Source organism: Tursiops truncatus, chromosome 12 (assembly GCF_011762595.2).
Source record: "Tursiops truncatus isolate mTurTru1 chromosome 12, mTurTru1.mat.Y, whole genome shotgun sequence".
Taxonomy (NCBI): Eukaryota; Metazoa; Chordata; class Mammalia; order Artiodactyla; family Delphinidae; genus Tursiops; species Tursiops truncatus.
Window position 1 is genome coordinate 57,604,356 of NC_047045.1, and position 13,982 is coordinate 57,618,337.

Here is a 13,982-nt window from a genome sequence, read left to right on the forward strand (position 1 = left end):
ACTGGCCCAGCCGCTCCGCGGCATGTGGGATCTTCCCGGACCGGGGCACGAACCCGTGTCCCCTGCATCGGCAGGCGGACTCTCAACCACTGCGCCACCAGGAAAGCCCAGAACTGGGGCTTTAGAAGGGAGAGAGGATGCCTGTGTCTGCATTTTAAAAGTGTATGTCACTAGTGCTACTCAGGTAGAAAGAATCTAATCAGGTTTATTATCAAATAGGGAATTCATAAAATATTTAAGTAATATCGTCAGCCTCAACATTATAAAATATCTATTTGAGATATCTAAGTTGCACATTTGATGAACAGAAACTAGCAACATCTTTCTGCTGCTAAATCTACTGAACTATTAGCCACTTGTACATAATGAGAGAGAAAAATTTTAAATATGGCAAAATGCTACTCAAAATAACAGTGAAATTAAAATGATTTAAAATTTTAACTTTAAATGTATTTCTGCTACCTTTTACTTTCTTCTGGATTCTTTCCACCTAATTCCGTATTTTAAGGATGAACTCAGGCAGATAATTTTCTTTGACTTTGTCCTTGTTTACCCCTTACTTTGAAACAGCAACTCTGGGCGCCGGAAAAGCTTCCTCAGGGGCTTTATGACTATCAACCTATTTCACAGCTGGAACAAAATAATTCAGATAAGAGTCTGGCAAACAATTCCATTTGTTTGCCATTAAAGATATTTTTATTTTCTGGTTGAGGAATTTTGTTCTTAGGTCTGGAGATGCTATGGGCTACATTTATGGCAAAAGCAAATGACTACCATCCCATAAACCTTCTAATAAGCCTTCCCTTAACCTTGTTACACGATCTGCTTATGAATACTTGTTCTTTTTCATTTTAATATATGTTTTCAAAATGAATTCATTCAAAATGTTTTGCCATCCATCGGGCTTATATTTGTAGTGTACCAAGAATGAAAATGTTGGCTTCCCTGGTGGCGCAGTGGTTGAGAATCTGCCTGCTAATGCAGGGGACACGGGTTCGAGCCCTGGTCTGGGAGGATACCACATGCCGCAGAGCAACTAGGGCTGTGAGCCACAACTACTGAGGCTGCTCGTCTGGAGCCTGTGCTCCGCAACAAGAGAGGTCACGATAGTGAGAGGCCCGCGCACGGCGATGAAGAGTGGCCTCCGCTTGCTGCAACTAGAGAAAGCCCTCGCACAGAAACGAAGACACAACACAGCCAAAAATAAATAAATAAATTAATTAAATTAAAAAAAAAAAAGAATGAAAATGTTGAACTTCACATTTCAACATTTTTTCTCAAGTCAATTCTTGATTCCAGTGGAAGAGTCTTCTTTTTTACTATGTTAACAGCATTAAAACAAGTTTGTGGTGTGTGTGTGTAACTAAATATGTGTTGAGGAACTGTGTCACAGGTAAAAAGAGTCTTACACGTATTATTTCATTTAATCTGTGCAAAAATACTTTGAAATAGGTTTGTTCCTACTTAAGGGATGGGAAAAATGAAGTTTCAAGTCCCTCTGTTAGTACATAGTTGAGCTTGAATTATGGGAATGTTCTGTTCCCACTATGCACTCTTGTAAGATGGGTTTGTTCTAGTGGAAATTTACACATCTCAGAAGGACACTGTAAAAAATACAATATGTGAAGTGCAGTGCAGCTTGATGGTGAGAGCTTCCATCCATTACCTCAAAAGAAAATATGGAGCTAAATTCAAAATCCATTACTGACCTGGTATTTTTGCTGCGCTTTTCCCAGATGGAGGGATACTGGCCATTAGCAGAGATGAAATAATTTACCTGAGTTTGAACACTCAATGCCAGGGAAGAATTTATAAATAATATCTTGGGAGTTGCTTGGTCTACTGAATTGCAGATAATCCTGTATTTATAGAATATTTTACCCTGTTTTTTCTGAGACTAATAGTAATTATTTTTAACAGAAATGTAAATAATTCCCCTTTGGTGATCTTATGTAGTCCATTTTTCAGCTTCTTTTTTAAAGTCTAAGTTCAGAAATGAATCATCAATATTTGTGGCCAAAAGAATGTGCTTATTCCTTATTTCATGGCCTGCATCTTTGAGGGAGGCTCAGTCTTTCACTGTGTAACGTGGCTAGATGACCATTTTAAATGTGTCACTACTTGTCTTAGGATGTCATGTTTAATGGTCCTGATGGACACCATGAGCCCATTCTTCATTTCCTAGAAAGCTACTGAACATAATCAGGAGATATCCTCTCTCAGGAGCTTTACAGAGAAATGTGGTTTCAAGATATTTAGTCATAAAAAGTAGAGGCTACGATTAGAAGGAAGGCACCATGGAATCACACTCCTTTAATGGGATGCCTGGGCAAATGTGTAAGAACACCTAAGTGAGTTGAGCAGTTGGCTGTGGGCTAAAGATTATAGAAAGAGGTGGGGCAAAAATAAAACCACAGATGGTTTACAGCGGTGACTCATTTCTCCACCCCCTTCCAACTTCCAACCCTTTTAGTTTTGTTTTTAACATTCGATTGTGAAATTTTTACTAAAAGTGCCAAATCTCCAAGTTCTTCTAGTCGAGACAGGAAGATTGTACCAAAGAAATCCATTTCTACCGCAGTCTCTCTTCACTGCCCTGATTTCCAAGATTTTTTTTAATGTTAAAGTTTTGCATGGAATTCTATTCTCTCTCTCCCTCTCGCATACATTTTCCACATCCAGAAACAAACCCTTCTTGAAAATGAGATCAGCAGATTGCACATTGAAAGACACAAATACACTGCACTAGAATGCCATACTTGCCCTCTAGTTACCAGCTCAAATGCATTCAGGAGACACATAGGTACAACCCACTCCCTGCGCTGGTGGATTGTATGCTCTGTACCTGCCAGGGTTGTGGTTGGAATATCTGCTAATCCAGAGTTTTACATAAAACTTTATTTACTGAATTGACCGGCATATATACAACCATCAGTTCTGTCTCTGCGGAATAGGAGGTAACTATCATAACATTTTACTCTATGAATAGGGCACAGTCCCCACTCACAGGATGTTTGGGGGCAAGGAGGATTAACCTACACCCCTCCTTGACTGTGATGTTTGGAGTTGAACCTAAGCACTGCTCATCGAAGCCCTCAACGATCCGGTTCGCCCTCGTCCTCCCTGCCCATGACCCTCGCCCCCGAGCCGCTCTCCCGGAGCCCCTTTCCGGGCTAGATCTGGTGGGCGCTCCAGAGCGGTGTAGATAGCGGACGTTCGCGGTGTCCGCTCCGCGCGGTGTTTGGCTCCGCTTGCGCAGCGCCCGCGCAGCCCGCCAGGGGGACCCCGACCCGCCCAGGCGCCGTCTGATAAGAAAGAGTCCGAGGGGCGTGGAGCCAGTGTCCTGCCGCGCCTGCTCCAGGAAAACCGGGATTCAGCCGGGTCTTCTCCACTCCTCCGGGGACTGGCGGGACCCCGGCTCCGAGACCTGGGGTTCCAGCCAGAGGCTCGCCCCGAGGGTGGTAGTGTCCGTTTCCACCCTCTGGCCTTCCAGCCCGGAGAAGAGCTCCTGGAAGCGGGTATTTTGTTCTCAAAGATAGGTTTTTGTCTGCGGTGATTCCCTGTTCAGGAAGTGCAACTTTGCGGCCGCTGCACGGGTCTTGGGGGCTGGGGGTCCTGGAGGGAGAGGATTGGATTTTGTCTGCATCCTCGAGGAGGAGGCTGGCGGCGAGATTGGGGGCGGCCGGGCCGGGGGAGTGCCCACGGGTCGTGGACGGCTGGAGCTTGGCGTGCACCAGGTCGCGATCGCGTGGCCACGCTCCTGGTAGCCCGCCCGGCCCCCTGCACCCCGTCCCCAGCCTCCTCTTCGGCGCTTGGGGCGTGAGGTTCGGTGGGCATCTTTCAGGAGCCGAGCAGAAAACTTTTCCCTTCCCAGCCCCCGGTCCCTTTTGTCTTTCTTGTGCGGCGGCGGCGACGACTGAGCAGCGATTCCCTGTCCCCTGCCCGGCGCACCGCGCCGGGTGACCTCCGAGGGCGGGAGCGCTCGGACTCGGTGCGCCCTACGGCTGCGGCCGGCGTCCCGGCGACCCACGGCGGGCACAGACAGCGACGCGCCCCCCGCCCAGAGGCCGCCGCCGCCACTCCCCTCCGCCGGCCCGCACACCTCGCCGCCCGCCCCCTCGCCTGACTCATCCGCCTGCCGTGGCAGCGCCGCGCCCGCTGCCCGAGCCCCGCCGGGATGGGGAGCGAGACCGCGGCTGCCCGCGGCTGCCGAGCTTCCTGCTGACGCCCCCGACCCCGTCGCCTCCTTCGCTCGGCTCCGGAGGCGCCGGACGTCGCACCAGCTCCGGGAGTGAGAGCCGCGACAGGCGACCGGACCTCCGAGGCCCCGAGCTCAGGACAGGTGAGGGGGAAGGAAAGGGTGCTGCCGGCGGTGGGGAGGTGGGTGGGCAGTCAGTGCAGCTGAAACGGGGCGCTGCTTTATTCCCCCTACCCCGCCCCGCTTGGGACCCCGGAGTTAGGGTAAACACTGTCTCCTGAAGTTTGCGAAATAAACCAAGCCCGCCGTCAGTTCCGGACTCCCCAGTCCTCAGAGCGCAAGAGGAGCCGCGAGGGGCAGCCTCTCAGAACCCGGAGCCTTGGAGCGCCTGGCTGGGTTTCTCCAAGCTACACCCTCCTTTGTCTTCGTTCCAGAGACTCAGCATTCTCTGTAAAGATGTCCACAGCGTAATTTATAGTAGTCCTTGGCAAGAGCAAAGTGTGGTCAGGGTTTCCTAAAGCAATATCTGTATGTGGTAGTATCTTCGTAGGCGACATGGAGACGCGAAGCAATTGTTTGCCAAGTTCAGCACTATTCTTCTCCCTATGGAGTCTGTCCTTAAGAGAAAGGGCTGAGGGTTTGAAAGATTTTCTCCATTAATCATTCTTTTGCTATAATTAATTGCCCAAGCCAGCATTTCACATTTTGTAGGTACAAGCTCTCTGTGTGTATTTACTGCTGCTAGATTTCGACTGAGAAGTATGTGTATGTGTGTGTGAGGTGATATTTGTAATAAGAACAGTTCACTATTTCAATACCAGTTTCAGGCATTGGTAATGCCAGATAGTCAGATGCTTCACATTTATGTAATTTACTCATTGAAGTCAGACCAAGTACACGTTAGTCTGGTGTTGGACTAAGTATGTTGGGCTAAAGTGTCTCTTACCCGGATTTTTCTTCTAAAGACCTTCAGAAGTACTTGTGGACAACTGTACATACAGAAAACATTTCAAGAATCAACAACTATTCTTATTTGTCAGTAAGAATATTGAACTTTTAGGTTTTGCTGTCAAACCGAGTTCTGAGATACACTTTCTGTAGTGCTTTATGAATAAATTGTTACCAGCTCCTATGAAAGCTATTTACTTTGCTGGTTTGTCACGTCTTGCGTTATGGAAACTCTTATAAAATGACCTTCAAGTTTGTTATTTGGCTACTGATACTAGAATATATTACCATTTTGTAAAAAGTAGGCTAAATTTCAAAACTTCTCAAATCTTACTTTATTTTTCCACTACTTTTTCCCCATACAGAAGCATCTGCTTTAGTTTCATGCTTTTCAAACAGCTTAAGTGAAGAATAGGCATTCTTCTTAACAGAAAGTAATGCTTCTATTAAGTAGAAACTATAATTAAATGCTTTAGTAAAGTAATGTTATGAGATATTTTTCACTCAAAATATATATACTGAAGGGTTAGGAATGATTTTCTCTAATGAAGTCCTACTACAGAGCTCATAATTGTGAGATGATTTAGGTATAATTTGTAACCCTGGTTATAATTAGCTTTGTATCCTAGGCTGGGGAATCTTTCAGTGAAAGAGAGTTGTGTGGGGAGCTTCTGTATGCAATTTCCAGGCAGCTGGCACATAGAGATTTACCTGCTGCTTCTGAGTCAGGTCCAGAGAAACACATGTAGTATTCCAAAGGCACCCACAGCAGAATGGATTCTTCAGGAAAGATCATTGTAAAGAATGATGGCTGCACTTGTATTCCAACTTGGAGGAATTATTAGTGAAGCTTTTGAATCTTCCCAGAGTGAGATCGCAATACCTGGACTTTTGTAGTTTCAGAATTTTGACAATAGCTCATTGGACAGAGAAAGATAACTACTGACATACAGAGGGAGTGGATTTGAACGGTTTGTTTCCCATGATAATTCTCAGCATAAAGGAAAAGAAATTCATTTTAATTTAGGAGAATAGATAAGAGCAAAAATAAAAGCAGATGTCACTTTTTACATTTCTTAAACAAAATTAGTAGAAGATAAAATAGTCTTCATGGTAATGCATATTACTTATCAATAGAATGTACAGTCTAAAAGAGGAGGCAGTTTTAAAATAAATTTCATTTAGTGTTGGTCTCCCTAAATGAGAGGCTGCATGGGGAGTTTGGTCAAGCAGAACACATCTGCAAAAAGAACTTGTGTAGAGATGGAAAAAACAAATCTGCAGTGAGAGGGACCCCTCATTTTATGACGCAAGATATGATTTGCAGTTGTATCAAGTGTATTCATTTCAGGACTTAAGATATGTTTTGTCTGCTAAGGTCTGATATGTGCCCAAGCATTCAGAAAACATGGGTGAACCCTTGTTATGGTGCCAGGCTTGCTGAAGGACAGCAAAGTAGCCTCTCCTATGGGAGCTTACAGGCTGGCGGGGAGGGGACTGGAAAAGTGCCATAGAACGCGGAGCACCTGGAGGAGTCCTTGAGCATCAGGGGACTGCTTCATACTGGGGAGCAGGATGGTGGATTTCCAAGGACACTGGATGGGCAGTTGGAAAAGCCAAGTTGTTGTCCTGGCTGAGACACTAATGATGTGGCCCTGGGTATGTTTCTAGGCTTTTCTGAGCCTCTCTGCTTTCATCGACAGACCAAGGACTTTGGACTGTGATCTTTTCATCCTCTTTTTAAAATGCTGCATTATGAGGAAAAATCAGGATGAGGTGTGGGTGGTGGTGGGGTGGGTGAGTAAAGTCTGGGTTGGGGGAAGACAGGCTGTGCTGTACACAGGGAAAGAACAATGACCATGGTAATAGAAGGTCAAGGAGATCTGACCTGGGGCATCTGGCCCATCGTTGATTATATGAGTTTAAAATACATAACAGGGGCTTCACTGGTGGCGCAGTGGTTGAGAGTCTGCCTGCCGATGCAGGGGACATGGGTTCGTACCCCGGTCTGGGAAGATCCCACATGCCGCGGAGCGGCTGGGCCCATGAGCCGTGGCCGCTGAGCCTGCGCGTCCGGAGCCTGTGCTCCGCAGCGGGAGAGGCCACAACAGTGAGAGGCCCGCGTACCGCAAAAAAAAAAAACAAAACAGAAAACAAAGTAATAAATAGCAACATTCACTTAGTACCTGATGGTTTTCGATGAATTTTCACACATAATGCCAATCGATTTTCATTACAACCACAAGAGTTTATTCAAGCAGAAAGGTGATGAAACCAGGACTAATTTCTCAAAGCACGTTTGCACCAGTACACTCCATTGCCTTTCTGTAGGAACAGGAAAAGCTAGAACACACTTTGGAAACCCTGTGTAAATGGGAGAGAGATATAAGGGTGGCATCAGATTTTAGTGGAGTTTCAAATTTCTGAGTAAAAATTTAGGTTACATTCTGGAAGATAAGAATCTCCAATTGTGAGATCAAGACCTGACACATCTGGAATTCTGATTGTTAATCTTTAGTTTGATTACTCCTGTTCTGGGCTTCCTCCTGATCTCATCTCCCTCCCCATTCCCAGCAGGAGTTCTGGTGATTTGATTATTACAGTCATTGATAAGACTTTTCCAAGAGTTTTGAGTGCAATTGGAAAAAGGAAATTCTCATATAAAGCTGGGGATTCTTGGACCATTGTACTGTTAATTAATGGGATATGTTCCAATAGCAAATTGTGCTTTGGAAACTGTGACCAGAGGTGAAATTACACAAAATTCATGGGAATGTGAGCAAAGTGTGAAGAGGTGGATGTGTGCATTCCTTCCTACAGTGTCCTTGTCGCTCTGCTCCAAGCACTAAAGGGGTGTCAAGTGCACTAAAGGGGGTCAAGTCCCCTCCCCCTCCCCCTGTGTTCCTGTGGAAGGGAGCTGATCAGGATTCATCTGGTTATACACTCGAAGGACCTACATTTAACTGCGTTAGGCAGAAAAAGTAGATTTATTGGCTCATGTGACTGGAAAGTCCAAACATGGACTTTGCTTTAGTCATGGCTGGAACCCAGAGCCTCACGTGACTTTGTTAAGGTTCGTTCTGTCTCTCCTCATTTCTCAGCTTCTCTTCTTTCTGAATCAGCTTCATTCTGAGGCCTCTTTCTACGTGCTAAGAAAGGTGACCATTGGTAGTTCCGAACCTGCATCCTTTGGCTTTTGATCCATAAGAAAGAGAGGTCTTCTCTCTTCCAGGTCCCATTTATAGAATCTCCTGAAAGGGCTATGGTTGGCCCTGCTATGGAGGTCATTGAATCAGTCTCTGTGTCCAGCAGAGAGTGCTACTGTGATAGTCTTGGACTGGATCATGTGCCCAACCCTGTATATATGTGATGCTAGTGGTGGGATGGGGAAAAGGAGACCGGTAGAGGCACCATGATTGACATGATCTCTGTTAAGATCATATAGATCTCCCAAGACAATGAGGCTGCCAATCAAAAACAACATGTCTATTATTGCGGAGAATTGCCCCCTCCATTTTGAGACAGCCACTTGCACAACGATGTGAAGTTTGCACATGGAAGCAACTCAGGTGACCACGGCCATGCAAATTCCAGAAGTGGGACCTTCCTCCCAGCCAAGGCAAAGCTAGGTGATGAAATAATTCCCTCCATGTCTAGACTTTGCTAAGAGGATCTAGAATTTTTTTTTTTTTTTTTTTTTTTTTTGCGGTACGCGGGCCTCTCACTGTTGTGGCCTCTCCCGTTGCGGAGCACAGGCTCCAGACACGCAGGCTCAGCGGCCATGGCTCACAGGCCCAGCCGCTCCGTGGCATGTGGGATCTTCCCGGACCGGGGCACGAACCCGTGTCCCCTGCATTGGCAGGCGGACTCCCAACCACTGCGCCACCAGGGAAGCCCCCAGAATATTATTGAATGAGGAGCCCACCATTTATCCATGTCCATGTGCTTTTAGCAAATACCCCTGTGCCTTATTTCCAGCCTAGGGATTTTATTTCCTGAAGGCCTGGTCTTCTAGGGATCATTTGATTAGAGACTCCTACTTTGGGCATTATGAGATTAGAGACCCAGTGACACAGTGACAGTTTGAACAAGGAAGTAAAGTGATGAACACAGAACTATTGTTTATAGAAGTTCATTGAGTTTGTGAGAAATGGGCAGAGAGGAGGCAGCAGGCACAGATTAGGGTTACCACTTAGGAGACCTAAGGTAATGGTCCTAAATTAGAATACTGGCATGTGTGAGCAACATTATTAAGGTCTGGTGAGGATGAAGGAGCGTCTGTGTTGACAAAAACATTGGTAGGTTGAAACAGATCAAGGGGAACCAAACCAGGAAGGTAGGCTGGGCCAGTAGGTGAAGTGGCTGTGTGTTGCAGGTAGATTCATAGCAACTGGACTGTATCAAAAGGAGGCCTGTGGCCACCACGTGTCCTAGGGGCAAAACCTTTATATGTGTAGCACTGACATTTATTAAAGACCTACCTAGTATGCCAAGTACCATGTTAAATGCTTTACATTCATTATGTTATTGAAATCTCAAAAAAGCCCTCTACTGTGAGAAAGCTGAAAGTTAGGGAGGTAAATAAGTTGCTCAAGGTTATGTGGTCATTAAGTAGTAGACCTGGGATTCAAACCCTGGCAGTCTGAAACAAAAGCCTGTGCTTAAACTACGCAACACCACCTCTCAAGGTCAAGGTCAGAATCTAGTATATCAGGCCAAATTGAAGGGTGGGCCCCATATTGGGCCTCCCAGTAGGCAACCAGAGTGCCAGGAGTCCAGGTCAGACAGAGGGGATGGAATAGAGGCTATCAGGGTGAAGGTGTAGAGCATTCGTGCTCAGTGGCAAACTGGACAAGAGTGCCACAGTAAGAATAGAACAGGCGTAGATTCTTGGTTTGGGGTTTGGGTACAGGGAGGAAAGTGAGTGGGAACAGCATCAGGAAGTTGAATAGGTGGGCAGATCAATAGAACTAGAGCTTGATTGTTGATCTGAGAACAGGAACTCTGCCGTCTGCCCTGCTTTAGATATCCTTCGTGGTGTAAGTCAGTAAGAATACGGCATGGGCAACGGGCAACTCCTTAGAGGGAGACGGAGTTCTATTAGTTGTCAGGCACTATTAAGGGAAAAAAAGCTAACATTTGTAGAGCATCTGCCATGTGCCTTAGATACATAATCTCACCGAGTCTTCATTAGACTCCTGGGAGGAGATATATCTCGGCTTTTTTTTTTTTTTTTTTTTGAGCAAGGAAATGAAGGCTTAGAGAAGTTAAATTACTTGCCTGAGCTCCTGGAGCCAGACTGGAAAATCAAGGAGCTGTCATGGAAACCGAGGTATATCTGTATCTCCACCTCATCCTGGATCTTCAGGGAGACATCCTGGTCCTGGCAGGGCAAGGTCAATTTCAAGTCTGGGCCATAGACAGGGGGAAGTCAGCAGGGTTGTATGGTTGGGAAGGGACATCGTGAGTGAACGTTTAGACATCTTAATGTGAGCTGAGAGCAGGTCACCTGAATGGCGTTGTCCAGCAGGACTATATCCAGCTTTGGCAGAAAACTTAATAACCTAGTAGGTTTTTCCCCCTCAGCGCAGGCTCGCTATCATCATGCAGGATAGATACGTCAGCAAGTCAGATGTTTGGAGGGCTTAATTTTAGTCACTGACTTCAGTTGAAGAGAAGGGACCTCTGCCAGCTGCCATGGCCTGAATTTACCTTTATACACAAAGGTACTTTTCCCAGAAATATGATAAATAAGAAATAGATACATATATGGAGAGAGTTGGAGAGAGAGGAAGAGCATTAGCACATACTGAATGTAGCAGGTATGTGGAATACACTCCAGCTATAAAGGTCTATACTGGAAGATGCTCTAAATGAAACTATTTCCTGATGAAATATGAGTGATATATCATTCCCTAACAAACGCAAGGTCAAATCGGTCTCTGTGTAATTTATGACTGGATGTAGATGTTCGCTGTAGATGAACTGTGTATACATATGATAAGAAGAAAGGGAATGAAAAGGTAAGTGAAAAGAAATATTTGAGACATAGTTTTGAGAATTCATAGCCTGTTTGGGGAGGTAGGACAACCATGCGTAAACTTTTAAAGCAGCACGATGGAATAATATGATTTCAGAGTTGGCAGTATTTTTCAGAGAGTCATCAGGATCACAGTGCCAGCCAGTATTATGAAATACAAACTTAATAGTAGCAGATGAACGTAAATGTTATGGAAACTAAAAGGAGTGGAACCATCTGAAACCTGGAAGGCTGATCAGGGGAAGCTTCTGGGAGTTCTGATAAGTATGTGTGGGCAGAAAGAAGAGACAAGCGTGTTCCAGGTAGGATGACTAAACTTCTCAGTGAGCCAGAGACCACTGGGAAATGACTTGTAGTTGAACAGGTTGGGTTTGCTACTTGTTACAGTGAGGGAAAAGGTACACCACAGGAAAACGTGGGGTGTCGCAGTAAAAGGGTGTTAGAAATGCGTGATTATAGGATTTGGTCTTGTAAGTGATTTGGGAGAGGGTTTAAGGAAGCAGGACTGGGCTTCCCTGGTGGCGCAGTGGTTGAGAGTCCGCCTGCCGATGCAGGGGACACGGGTTCGTGCCCCGGGTCCGGGAAGATCCCACATGCCGTGGAGCGGCTGGGCCCGTGAGCCATGGCTGCTGAGCCTGCGCGTCCGGAGCCTGTGCTCCACAACGGGAGAGGCCACAACAGTGATAATGCTATGAGTTTGTATCTTAATAAGTCTTCTCTAGAAGGAGCAAGACTAGAGAGGCTGACACTATAATTGGCAAAGATGCAGCAAATACTCATTAGCCAGATTAGGGGAATATTGGTCATTTTGGGGGTTGGATAATATTTGTGTTTTTGTTTGTGTTCAGATAGGATTACACAGTGGTCTTGTTTCTGTCCTGATTCAGCACGGTCACAGAGTGGCCTTGTCTGGTGCGGATGCTCTGTGAAATCATTTCCATCTAACAGGAGGACCCCAGGGCCAGCTCCCCGATATAATGTCTACTGTGCTCTTTCATAAACTGCAGATGATATTCCAAAGTGTACCTGATTTCACGCACCAACTGAGATTCCCATTACAATATGATACTGTTAGTGAATTCTTCTCTTGGAGTTATGGAGGTGATTTTCTTCCTATTTTGTAAAATTTTATTTAATAGCATTTATTAAGTTCCCACTGTTTACCAGGTACCCTGTTAGATTCTGGGGAGGTCAGGATGACAAGGATCTCAAGAATCTCATAATCTAATGAGAGAACTGCATGCAAGTCAGTGACTATGATGCCTTGAAATAAAGCTGGTAGAGATATGAGAATAGGTAAAGAAGAATAGGGGCTCCTGGGATGAAAGTGATGCTGAGAAAAGTGATGCTCTTTTACAAACAGTGAGCTCATCGCAGAGGTGCTGATAGGTGGGCAGCTGCTAAGGTATGTTTGCAGTTTTGAGAATCAGCGTCTTTGGGCTGAAACGCAGTATGAACCCCAAGATTCTCAGTCCTCTCTCTAAGCTGATCTTGGTATAGAAGAGGCATGCATTTTTGGCTCACTTGGCAAAGCAAGTATCAGATCAGCTCAGTGCAAGTATGAGAACATACATGTGCAAGTATTTGTGATACAGTAGACTTAGCATTTCTGAAGGGGTGTTATTATTTCTAATAAAAGCAATACATGCTTCTAATGAAACTTTGGAAAATACAGTAACTATAAAAAAAAAATTTGCCTATAATCCCATGACCCCAAAACACCCATAAGAGTCTGGCATTTTTCTTCCCCTTTATATTTAATGAAGTTTTTCCATAGTTCATAACATAGTACAATGAGCTCTGTTTGCTTAACCTTGTGTCCTAAATATTTTCCAGCTTCTCGGCAAGCTTTATTAATGTTGTATAATATTTGATTGTATGATTTACCATAATTTATTAACTATTCCCTTAAGATTGGACCGTTAGGCTGTTTCCAAATAACTGGTCTTATAACTGGCATTCTGATGAAATCTTTGTTCATATTTCAGATTACTTCTTTAAGTGAGATCCACGGAAAGGTAATCCTGGGTCAAAGAGTATAAATATTTTAAGACCTTCGGTACTTAATGCCAGTCTGATTTTCAGAATAAGTGAACTTGTGGTTGACAGTGCAGGGGAATCCCCCCTCACCGTGCCTGCACTAGGGGTTTATTTATTTTTTTCTTAAATGAGAAAAGCTACCATTTCAAAATGAGTAACAGCTCCGCCAACTGCTGATTTGGTTCCTTTGTACCCAAACCTCTCTTTTAAAGTGGAGGTTGGTCCAATGTTGTGATGAACCACTCGATTTAAAAAAATTTACTCACGAAGTGGTCCTGAATATTCAGATAGGGACCCATGACAGAGAGAAAATTAGCTTGTGAATGACTTTTTAAAGCCAATGACAGGCAGGCACGTCGTGCGAGGGCACACTTCAGACCGTGGCGTGGAGAACCTGTGAGTGAAGGTGACGCTGGACAAAGGCCCCACTTTTGGGAGCAAACGCTCTACCAAGCCTGCCTCTGTGGCCTGGCAGTCAGGTCCTCGCAGTCCTGGAACTGTGGAACATTTGGAACTGTTGAGCTCGTGGTCCCTACCCTGTGTGAAGGGGCTGTCACCCAGGGAGCATGGTCTGTTTTGTTCAGGGCCGTGCTCTCAGCAGGCGACCCAGGAGCAGTTAGTGCTGATGGGTAGAATCTGAGGTCGGCTGTGCCCTAAGGTAGGATGTGAACACCTGGGAGATCGCTCCTTCCCGAGGCCCGAGGCCCTCTTAGTCACTGATCCGCGCAAAACGAGCCAAACAAAGATCCTGAATGT

At 45.4% G+C, this 13,982-nt stretch overlaps 1 protein-coding gene across 2 annotated transcripts in view; it reads left to right on the top strand.

Annotated features, from left to right (window-relative positions):
- The first annotated feature begins 3,332 nt into the window (after positions 1-3,332).
- TMEM200A (transmembrane protein 200A) overlaps positions 3,333-13,982 on the top strand; it is a 72,765-nt gene continuing 62,115 nt past the window's right edge. Inside the window, exons 1-2 of one of the 2 annotated variants that reach the window (XM_033867710.2) lie at positions 3,333-3,518; positions 3,875-4,342. The gene's annotated coding sequence lies outside the window, so the exon portion shown is untranslated. Of the gene's footprint in view, positions 4,343-13,982 lie in introns of both variants that reach the window. The other variant, XM_073789587.1, reaches the window with a different exon arrangement.